The sequence below is a fragment of the Falco naumanni genome, chromosome 3 (assembly GCF_017639655.2).
Source record: "Falco naumanni isolate bFalNau1 chromosome 3, bFalNau1.pat, whole genome shotgun sequence".
Classification (NCBI taxonomy): domain Eukaryota; kingdom Metazoa; phylum Chordata; class Aves; order Falconiformes; family Falconidae; genus Falco; species Falco naumanni.
In genome coordinates, this window is record NC_054056.1 from 120,547,966 (window position 1) to 120,559,853 (window position 11,888).

Genomic DNA, 11,888 nt, shown 5'->3' on the forward strand with positions numbered 1-11,888 from the left:
GCCATACAGGTACATGTGGAACCCACTCAGACCTGAGCTGGTTATTTTAGATGCCTAAGTAGGTCTCCAGGTACAGACTCATAAGGCAGGCCAACGGGACATAGGAGCGGTGGGAGAGCTATGCCTTTCTGTAGTGACAGGTGAATAGGAAAAGCATTCCCGTCTCCCAAGACATGACAAGAAAGCAACAATTAACCAGCTGAATCCTATCGCTTGTGATCCAGACACAGCCCCTCTTGCAATCAGTGCAGTAATTTTCTTAAAGGTAAAAGTCAGGGACCGTTTTAGGATATTTAGGGCATTCCACCTAACCTGCACCTAACCATTTCAAATGCTTTGAGATCTCCGAGAGGTATTCATGGGGTTGACAGTATATGTGATCTGCTTGAATTGGTAGGACATGTGTGCCAGAAGGAGATGCCTCTGTCCCAGCAGATTCGAAGTGAGACCTCTATTAGCTATAATAGGAACTCAGAAATCTGTTTCTCAAGTAGCTGTTTGTGTGCGAACAGCTATGTTTAGAAATTCTATCATCTCAGACAGACATTGACCCCAGTCTAATCAGAAGTCTGTGGGAAAAAAAAAAAAAAAGAGCTAAAACCTTCACATTCTGTGGGAAAGATCAAAATCTCCAAAAAGAAGATTCATCCCACATTCTAGTTCTAGAGCAAGAAGTTCTCTAGAGTTACCAGTTTTAATAAGGTTACCTGTTTTTTAAAATTTATTTTTTGGCATCCAGTGCAATGGACAATTTGTAAGATCTTAAAATAAGGTATTTATCCTCTGAATGTGCCATAGCTAAGTGAAAAAGAACAGCAAGAAGAGATGCTGATGAATGCATTTTATCACAGTTGATAAAATACTTATGTATCACATCAATACAATACATACCATCATTTCTGATTGTCAGTTTCATATAAGTCTTAGAAAAAAATGCAAAGTACCATCTTCATTATTTTTTTGCTCAGTCTCTTCAGATAGATGAGCTTTCAAGAATATTTTAAGGACTTAATTCAATCGCTGCTGAACTTTCCAACAACATAGTGGGTTCTGGATCATACCCCAAAGGGAGGAGTAAGGATAGCAGCCTTCCAAAGGACATTAAAAAAAAAAAAAAAAAAAGAAAAAGAATTAAAATGTATTTGGAAGCAATTTTTAAAGGCACAGTAAAGGACCGTGTTAGAAAATTGGTCGGTTAGAAAAGACAGGATACTAATTTGTAAGCTTATTTTCTGTAAAAATGTTTAAGTATTTGGTTATGTTAATATCTGAAGTAGATACCTCAGTCAGAGCAGGAGGTAAGTGATGTCTGAGATACTCTGGTTGTAGAAGGAGGCTCACTAGAGATACAAGGAAAGCAAATTAAATGGAATTTAGTATGACTGATTCAGTCTGGCCTTTTCTGGGGAAGTCTTTGTGGATGAGATTTCTCCTTTTCAGGGATTGAACGCTATCAAATTTGAAATCAGTAAAGTGAGAGACAACTCTGCATATTGAATTGATGGCCCAGGAAGGCTGGTAGTGCTGGGTCATACAAAGCAGACCTAGAAAATACATCTCGTGAACGCATGACTGCAAAATGCAGAACTGAACTCCCAGATACTGGAGCACGGGCTGTCACCAAAGGATTTCTTCAGGGTTCAAGGTGTTTCTTTCAAAACTGAGTTGTAAAAACAGGGTTGCTATCTTTAGGACACTGGCTGCATTGATTTCACCTGGCCATCCTGCATGCTTAGCCACAGAAATCGCGCCCAGCCTGCCTGACCAGTTCCTCCTCGCACAACAGAAAGCACTGTGTGTCGTCACTGCAGAGCTGACATAGGTAGGACTGGGGGAATCTCAGACAGGACAAAAGTCTCCTTTGTGAGAGTACAAATACAACCACTTTCTGCATCTGCAATAGGAGGAATGCGGATTGGGTCCTATTTCAGTAGCTTTTCATCACCTCTCCTCTAATCCCTCCCATTACTTTCCTTTTTCCTCTTTAATACAGAATCAACAGCGAGAGGCAGGTACCAGCCTCAAGAGCATTTCAAGAGAATCAGTTTTCTTGCAAAGGGGTCAGCCCTGGTGTGGCACATAAGGGTCCTTGTGCTCATTGCTTACGTACCTGTAATTTTGTCTGCGCAGACAGGGTGTTCAGTGAGCGATCTGCTCCACAGGGAGGGAAAGGATGGAGCTGGCACGAAGCGGAGTGCAGATCCTGCCCTGTGAGTACCTTATGCTGCCTGCTAGTGCGCGACAATGGACTTCCATAATGAACTGGATGAGGTGATTCACAAGTGCTGCTTCCAATTAAAAATAACACTTTTGCAAGGGCAAATGAGTGAGGTAACGACTGTAATTCTAATCAAGCTGGAGCAGCTGCCTCATTAGTACACACTCCTGGAAGAAAGCGCCTTTATGACCTGTGCTAATACACCTTAACCTCTTCCTTCTGGACCAAATCAAACCTCATCCCCACAAGAAGCACTGCTGGTTCTTCAGGGATAAAAGTTTAACTCATAGTGAGACTAAGTAGATGTTTTCCCTGTGAGACACATAGTAGTACAACAAAATGGAGTGCCATCATTTTAAAGGAAGATTTGATAAAGTACATTAAGTCCAACATTTTTAGAAAATTCACTTTTTCTGTCAGGTTTTCTGATTTGGGATGAAAGATGTTAATCCATTTTTTTCTTGTGTTCCAGAAAGCAAGGAAGTTTCTTTCTTAAAAGAAAAGATCGGAAATTTCTAATCAGTTCCAAACTTTCTGCATAGAGTGGTGTTTTAATAATAAGCAATCCTTCAGGGGCTGCATCTGTAACAATGCTAATGTTTCTTTCTTTCTCAATGCCAGATAAAACCCAGTGGTTGAACTTACATTCAGGTGTGACTTTCATGACAGAATCAGAGAAGTTCAATCATGGTTTCGTTCACATTTCTTCCTGGGCTTGCAGTTGAGAGGGACTCTCACCTCCAAGTGACAAGTGAAGGTCTGCTCCACTGAAAAGCAGGGTAAGGGTTTGTCTTGGCTTGGTAGAAGGTCGGGTTCTTCCAGTCCTTATGAGAGCACTTCAACAGTCGGAAATCATGGCAAATCAGGGGTGGCATTAACGAGGGGGAAAAAAGGTAACTAGGCAAGTGAGGAATGGACTGGCATTTCTTTAACAGATGTTTAAAATGACGGGCATTTTCTTAAGCCACAAAGCTCCTTAAACATTATGTAGCAAATGAAACACAAGCTGGTGGTATCTGAACATTTAGCAAACCCCTAAGGTCCTGGTTTGGGCTCAAGCTGAAAAAATGACTGTTTGTTTTCTTTTTAAAAAAAAGCTCTGATGGATATATTTGCATTAAACCCCAAATTTCCTTCCCTCCGTCCCCCATACCATCAGCAGCTGGTTTCCTATATACCTAAATGCCCATGGGATCAATGTGGCACATGCTGTCAATCAGACTTGCCTTTGCTTTTTTGTAACAATAACATTGAAGTCAAAATGAAAGTTGATCCTCTTGGTGAACTTTGAGCCCTTTATTTCTGTAAATTAGTTTTCTAACAAAAGATTCCTTCAAACTGGCAGGTCTACTCATCTTGAACTCTTTTATTTTATCTAAATTATCTGAGAACTGAGTTTTGTGAATTTTTAAAAATAACTTTAAAAACCCACAACTTTCAAATCTTTTTTAAAACTCTTAAACAGCACTTTATGCACATTTACAAGCAGAAACTCATGGCTTCAGTTCAAATGATTTTTAGAGCCGAGCTGGTGAAGGTGGACAGAAGCAGTGTTACCACTCTCTTCTGGTGTTTGCAGGTCAATGATTACAACTACAGCTGGAGTCCTAATCCCGTGCTATCTGCATCCTTGGCTGTGACTGCCGGGGAAACACCACCTTGAACCCGAGTGGGGACTGAGCCAAAACCACAAGTTTTTCTTTATCCGACATCAAACACTCAGGTGCCAACTTCTTCAGTGATCTGGCTATGCCGTGCAACCAGCAGGCTACCCGCCAGACCACTTCTTCCATCAAGCTTCCCAATTTCGCTCACTTTTCTTCAGCAGCTCTTCCCTGCCACAGTACGTGTGTATAACTCAGTGGAAGCCAACTTATCATCTCCCAGTTTTGAAACAAACAGCGAGTCAGAATGAGCTGCTTCCTCTTGTGCTTCCATCCGCCACAGATTCAGCTCTTCTGTGTCACATGCAAGATACTGCCCCGTGTCACCCCACAGAGCCAGCCAAGCGATGTCACATTTCATGAGAAAGCCCACTGCCTGTAGTTCCAGAGGGGCAGCTTGCGCACTGCAAAATCTCAGACTGCCTCGAGGTAGCTTCCCTGAGTGCCCATGTATTTTGTGGGTGATACACTTTTGCCATGACCCCTTAACATTTAAACAGCTGAACACAAGCGTTGCACCAAGCAAAGAACGACTGCTTGCCCACGATGGACAAACAACTTTAAAGAGCCAGATTAGACTAACGATCTCCCAGTTCTTAGCAGAACACTAACTGTACCTAGCATCTTTTAGCGTACTGGTCAAGAGATTAAAAACTTTAGCTTAACCACCTCTGAAGGTTTACAATTTTATTTTTTTTTTTATTAACTGCTGGTTGTTAGTTTTCTATCAAGACATGAATCTCTGGGCAGATCAGTGAATCAGTATGCGTAAAGGGATTTTAAACAATTGTGGGGTTTATTTCAAAAGGGATGGGCTGAATATCAGTTACCTCAGCCCTGCTGATACACAGGGACTTGTCAGGTTGTGATGGGATTACTTGCTCGTATCATTTATACCACTCTACCTTCTGCCACTGCCATAAAGGAGGAGGTTTTTCAGGCATTTGAACACTGTGACATTGATTCATTAAGGCTTCTCCATTCCATCCATGAATCTTATTTCCCAGTGAAAATGGAGCAACATTAATTACAAAAAGTGAGATTTCTACACTGAGATATATAATTGCCAGCACTGAAGTGCACATTATATTTTAAGATCATGCACGACACAGTCTGCTGACATAATATGTAAAATGGATTCTTGATCTCTTTTGTTATTATCATTTCATCCCTGGGAAATTTGAGCTACATCTATTCTAAGAGATTAAATATGTCTGGATTGTTCTCTGGCACTGGAGCATGGAAAAACAGACATTCGTGTTATTAAACTCTGTTAACATTCAGCTCAGGGTAGTGACATCCAAAGTGCCTGTTGGGAACGGGCCTGAGATACCTCCTGGGCTGTGTCTCCAACCCCAACTGCAGCCACGCTGGGCTCCATTCTAGCAATTCAGCAGTAGAGACAATGACTTTGACTACCCACAAATGCTCCCTGCCACTATTGAATTTAATAGTAGAGACATACCTCAGTTTTCAAACAAAGGCAGGAAGAAAAGAGACTTGACTTTCCGGTGGCTATAGATGTTCTCCATAGGTGGAGTCTATATTGGTAGCATGTAGCTATTGATACTGTTAACCACCTGCGGCCCTAGACCTCAGAGTAGTCACTCCTGCAACTCAATTAACATTTCATTTGCCTACTTTCATCCAAGAGGGAGTACACAGAGATTTCAGATGGATTGTGCTGCCTAGGAGAGATTTTGATGAGTACCAGTGAGAAGTTTCTGGGGCTCAGTATAGGTCTCAACACAATTTTTGGCAGTGTTAGTTGTACACCCACATGCAGAAACAGGAATGATACCACAGTGGTATCCACATTGGTGTGGATGAGCACTCTTCCTCCATTGCAGGTTCATTTCCAGAGCTGCCAGCCTAGAAACTCTCACAAAGTTTCATCGTATGGAGACAGCCTGCCACCCTCACAGAGCTACCAGCAACTGGGCACATCCCTGCATATCAGAGCCCTGTGGGGCCACAGGCACAACTGGAATCTTTGCTCCACTTGGGACCTCTGATCTGCTATAATTTTCAGTGGTTTGTCACCTTCATTGAATATAACTGCAGCAAAGTGCTTTTTAATAGTAAAACTGGCTGCAGGGAGAGAGATGGTAGAAGTCAGCACTTCGTATCAGTTCCCGAGGGCTCATTTTACTAAAAGCAAGAGCAGGGAAATGCGACTGTATTCTTTGCTCCCAATCCTGGCTCTGTCAACATGCTACACCCTATTTATATTGTTGTTTCGAACTGTTGGCTGTCTCCAGGTATTTTTCAGAAGGGCCAGAGGAGCTCAGTCTGTTGAATGACTCTCCCAGCTCCAGGCAATTGCTTCCTTCCTTTGACGAGGGGAGGGGGAATGCTGGCGGCGACCAGTCTCTGATGGGGGAGGGTTTGAATCCTTTTGTCTGATGCCTGTGAACGGCTGGTTGATCTCTCTCCTATCAACAGAGAGCTACTGGTCAAACTGATGTCCAGGATATTAAAATTTCTAGTTTTTTACAGACTAGTGACACTTTAAAGCTGAGAGATTCTAGAAGTTGCTGAACTTGAGGAAATGTATTCAAGAAAGAAAGAAAAAAAGAAAAAGAGAAAAAAGAAAGAAAGAAAGAAATTAAAGCTAAATGTAGAGAGTTTTCATATGGTGCTTTCAACTTATCCATACCTGAAGTGAGCCAACCAGCAGGACATTTGAAATAGACACGTCCAATAGAGGTGACACAGGCGTTTCTTTTTCTTCTGTCATAGCTTTCAGGAAAAATATGTTGAAAAAAAATAAAGAGAATAAATGAAAGACCACTTTGGCTAATGACTTGTAGCACAAATTCTTGACAGAAGGATGTAAATGGAGGTGCTCTAGAGTTTATGACCATGGGCAAAAATTATCTGGGATCTTGCCTTTTCAACATGATGCATCATTGTCTTCCATTGTTTAATTTTTTTTTTTTTAATCTATGCTTCTAGCATCACCGTCTTCTAGTACAGTGTCTCAGAGTTTGTCTTCAATGCAAAAAGAGGTACTTACTAATCAAGATCATTAAATCTGAGCTAATAAGTGACAAAATACTTGTAATTTCAGATTCATTTATCTAATTGCCATAAACCTCATCTATGGGGACCTACATTGAAGTAGCACTACAAATCTTTTGTCTTCACTAAGATTTTGCAACTAGGCAACTCAGGACACAATTCTTACAAAAAGCAAAGATTTAAGGTGGTGTTTTTAAGACAGGAGATGTTTGAGAGATTGGCTCTGGATGTGAGTAAACCCAACAGTTCAGTTCTCCAGCACGTAAAGAACAGAGTCACAGGCTGTGGCCTTTTTGCAGAAGTTTCAGTGATCTTGTCCCACGTTGGCCTCTGCAAAAAAAAACCTGGAGGAGAGTATTTGGCAAAGCTGTATGCATACGTATGTATGTACCAGCTTTTCACTAACTCAGGAATTTGCTGATAATACTTTTCTCTGTGAAAGCGTACATAAAAATAAAGCTTCATTTATGACAGGAGTTGGAGCCAAGAGACATAATTACTCTTACAAGCCTGAAAATTTGTAGCTGATGCAGATATCATAAAGGTCTATATCAGTGCAAGGGAAAATTTCCCCTATATTGTTGTATGTACATAAATTTCTTTGTTTTGTCCTCTTACATTCATTTTCAGAAAGACTTGGAAATAATTAATAGGCAATTGCATTACCTAGGAAAGATATTCTACTGTTGGATACATTTATGGAAATGAGGGACAATTAATTTATCATCAGCTTTATGCTAGCAATAAAAAATATTTGTCTGGTGAGATTTGCATAAACTTTGATAGCTGATTAATAATAAGAGCTGTTTGCATAAGCTTTGATATCTGATTAATAAGTTGTTAATATAAAAAAAAGAGAGCAAATGTTCTGATTAGTTTTTACCACTGCAAACCTACCAGAGTTCTGCTGTTATGGATGTATGCATACTGGAATTATGCCAGAAAAAGAGATACCAGAGTGCGGCCCAAAAGATGACTTTAGGAAAGGAAAGGTCACTGTCAAGTCTAATTTTATGCCCAGTGTGATGAATTACTGGCACAAACAACAACCATTTAACCTTCTAGCTTTCATTTCAAGGCACAAACATTAATGGATTTCTCTTAACCCCTGTGTGAGGAAGGTCAGCATTATCCCAGTTTTAAAGATGAGGAATTATGCAGAGAAAAGCAAATGCAAGGATTTTTATGCCTCTGAACCTTACTCTGGCTGCTAAATTAGAATGAATTTGGTTCCCATGCCTCAGACCTGTGTTATATGGTTGTGATCTACAACTTACCCCCCTTTGCAGGAGGTCACAGAGAACTGGGGCATGGGCTCTATGGAGATCACAGAATCATAGGACAGTTTGGGTTGGAAGAGACCTTAAAAACCATCTAGTTCTAACCCCCCTGCCATGGGCAGGGACACCACCCACCAGACCAGGTTGCTCCCAGCCCCGTCCAGCCTGGTCTTGAGCCCTGCCAGGGATGGGGCACCCACAGCTGCTCTGGGCAACTAAGCTGGAGATGCTGGCTCCATTGTGTTGTGAAGTTGAAGCTAATTTCCTACAGGGGTGAGGACACTGAGAGGCCTTAATCCTTCCTCAGCTTCCTCATTGCTGCCATCCCAGCTGGGTGGATCCCATTTGTTTGTGGGAACTGCTGTCCTGCAGCCTGTGCTCACTTGTCCCTCTGAATCAGCAGCACTGTTGCGTGGGTTGGAGAGCAGCAAAAGGTCTGAGTCACAGAAACCTGGGGAAGGATGGATGGCCTTGTACACGAGATCCGTGTTCGGTTCTGCTTATCCAGATGTTGGGCAAGTTGCTTAATTATCTTTGATCACCTGTGTAAAATGAAGTAGTAAATCTTTCTATTGTCCTTGGTCTTGTACGCATAATTAGGAGTTTCTCTGACAACAGGGCTTTATCTAACACTTCTCAACAACATCTTAATAATAGTAGAGCTTTGAGACTGCTTTTCATTCCAGTTTTCCATTCAGCCCGTAAAAAATGTACATAGACATGAGATATTTAAATCCTGGTTTGCAGTCTGAAGGCACCCCTTTGCCTTTGGACGCTGGAGTGCTTTAAGCTCTGCCTTTGTTTGGGGATCAGCTCACCTGCAATAGAGCAGCCACATCACATTTCTTTAGGTATAGAAGCTGCATAAGAAGGAAGTAGAAAAGCAGCCTGGAAGAAAAGATCTTGTGTGCACTTGTGGATAACTGGCTAGCTGAAAAGGGTCACATAGACATAGTCCAGCTGGCTGGACAAAAATGCACATCGCTCTCAGCTTATCTGAAGTAAAGCAAAATACACTGTCTTTGGCTGTTCTTGTTACACAATAACAGGAAGATTGCGGTGGGAAAAGAATGTTGCAGGTGGGAACAGATAACTACAGAAGAGAAACTAGGGGCGGGCTTGGTATTTAGGCAACTAACCAATAATGAGCCTAACTTTTGTAATATGTATGAGCTAATTATAACAAGGCATAAAAGGTGACTGTAAGGCACGATAAACGAAGTCTGCTGATCACTCATATTGAGTGACTGTGTCTTCCCTCCATCGTAACATGCACTAGTACAATTTCTTACCTCTAAAAGTTTTATAGTTATGAAATCAACACTCTTAAGTCTATGAAAGACTGACCATGTGTCATCACTGAAGTTTTCTTGTATCTTGATTATTCTTATTTGAGGGTTACCATTATATGGTGGAGAACCTCTGTCTCTGTCCTGAAGACTGTGACAAGACAGTTACTGTATTGATATCATCAACAAAGGCAGACCATCCAGGTTACATGAAGGAAAATGCAGCTTTGACGTTTCCTACACAGAAAAGGCCTTTCCAGATTAACAGGATCTCACAAAATCCCCATTACAGATCTAGACAACTGGCTCTGGCATTCACAGTCTTGCAGTCAGTAAAGATCACCTTTGAGCTCTTCTGGATTGAAAATCTACTTGTCTTTGGTGAAGGATTTGGGCATTTCTGCCTTCCTTCTTTCTTACCCATAGTCCGTGTGAGCATGAAGGTTACAAATCCTGTTTTGGTGACTGGCTCACCGTTCTGCAGCTGAGCGAGCCCACCCCCAAAGTGGGACCTTTAGTCCTACTCCTGGTACCGGGGTCTGGACATCGACTTGAACATTTTATCACACGTTACCTTTATTTACTTAAGTTAACTCGGAGGAGGGTGATCCTGAACTAGTTTATCAGGAAAATTTCCTTTGTAGGAGGATGTCAGTGCCAACTCCTAGTGTAGGTCACCCTCTGGATAGCTCCATGGATAGCCAGGATCTCTCACAGAGGTAGGAGCTCACTCATCTATGCCCATAATCCAAGACCTTCCAGACTTGGTTTCCTTGCAACTGCAACTGCACTTCCCACCCCCAAGCAGAGCAGCCAGCACAGAAATAATCATGCTTCAGTGTCAGTGAATTTGAACATAGTTACCTAGTTCAGGCAGAACGTCTCTTAAAAAGGCCAGAAGAATTGAGCCAGAGAATTAAAGACCAGTCAGGCTAGCTTGAATTTCTACAAAAAATATTGAAACAGATAATCAAGCTACTGGCAAGTACTTGGAATTTAAAGCAATGCTGTGACTGTACAGAAAAGGTTTGCATTTAGAGTAGTATTTTAAATAAACTGCAGTCACACACAGGTCAGCGTTAGCACTAAATATCTCTGGAGACTGCTTTGCCATCCAAAACTAAACCCAGACTAAAGCCCCAAATTCTCAGAGCAATTACCTTCATTTTAGCTTTTTCCAAGTATAAAACTCCTAACACATTGAATTCATTCTAGAAATACTTACATGAAACATGTAAAGCTCAGAGGAAAACAGCTCTTTCAAATACTGAAGTAGAAATCAAGTGGAAGTTGCCAACTCGTTTCAAGAGAGCAAATATCTACTTAATGAATCCCAACAACAGAGCTGTACCTCTTGCTCCCACCCGTAACACATATGGTTTTGTTGTTTATGAGACCGTACAGTATGTAGAATTACTGGTAGTACACAGTTTAAGCTTCAGTGTCTGAATGCACATTTCAGTGTAACCCAGGACCTGCTTATCATCTGCTCCTGCCATTTTATCAGTGTTGAAACACATTTGTTTGAAGACTTCAGAATATGCGTGGAAGTGGGCTAGTAAAAACGTCAGTCTGACTTCACCCAAATAAGGCAACACATGGCGCTTCGTCTGGGAAGAAAATACTGTATTGTTTCTGGTAAGAAAGTTTTTAGGTTTAAAGTTACTTACGTGGCTTGGCAGAAAGACCCATCTGACAGGTAATGCTGTGATGAAGGTCTGACATGTCCTAAATCCTGCTGTCTGCTGCATCAGCGAAATGGGGGAATGTGTATTAAACCACAGCTTTGCAATTTATGTGATGACAAAGAAAGCCAATGATTCATTGTCCTATGATTGTCTATCAGAATTAAGAGTATTGAAAGCCTTGGAAATGAAAAGAATGTCTCCAGACTTGTCAGAAGGCAAGGGCAGCTCCCTGAATACTCAAAGACATTTATACAACGGTAAATAAACAGGACCAGGTCTCAGGTTCGAGAACTAATCCATGATTATTTGTGCTTTTTACTTGCTAACATGCTCTCTAGGCTATATTTGCTCTGGGTCAACCAACAATGACTGGAATGGTATGAAAAACAGTATGTACCACGGACCATTCCCAGCAGGCAGACTGGTTACAGCCACCCTGTTTTTGTGGGGAAGGTTATTCATAGCAGAAGGTTCTAGCTTGTTTTATTTAGTAGTATAAGTGCCTCAACAGCCAAGAGATTGGGTAAAACCTGGGACTGCCTTGCAAACACTTTTCAGCATCACAGCGCATCTCTATATAGCGGGGAAAGTGTGTTTTTTTGCTATATTATTTTATCTGTCTCCCATTTCATAATGAAGATGCTTTCAGGATGGCTTGAATCAGTAATTTAGATTACTTCATTCATTTGCAACAGCTAAGGTTTCATAACGAAAAATAATTACAT

At 41.3% G+C, this 11,888-nt stretch overlaps 1 long non-coding RNA gene across 2 annotated transcripts; it reads right to left on the minus strand.

Annotated features, from left to right (window-relative positions):
• Positions 1–3,499: 3,499 nt before the first annotated feature.
• Positions 3,500–10,899, minus strand: LOC121085624. Of its 2 annotated transcripts, none has more exons than XR_005827129.1 (3): positions 10,701–10,899; positions 10,340–10,420; positions 3,500–7,236 (listed from the first exon to the last, which is right to left on the minus strand). It is a non-coding gene; the product is annotated as an uncharacterized LOC121085624 (long non-coding RNA). The 2 variants fall into 2 exon arrangements; XR_005827130.1 differs by lacking the exon at positions 3,500–7,236 and adding an exon at positions 8,346–8,728.
• Between the last annotated feature and the right edge of the window lie 989 nt (positions 10,900–11,888).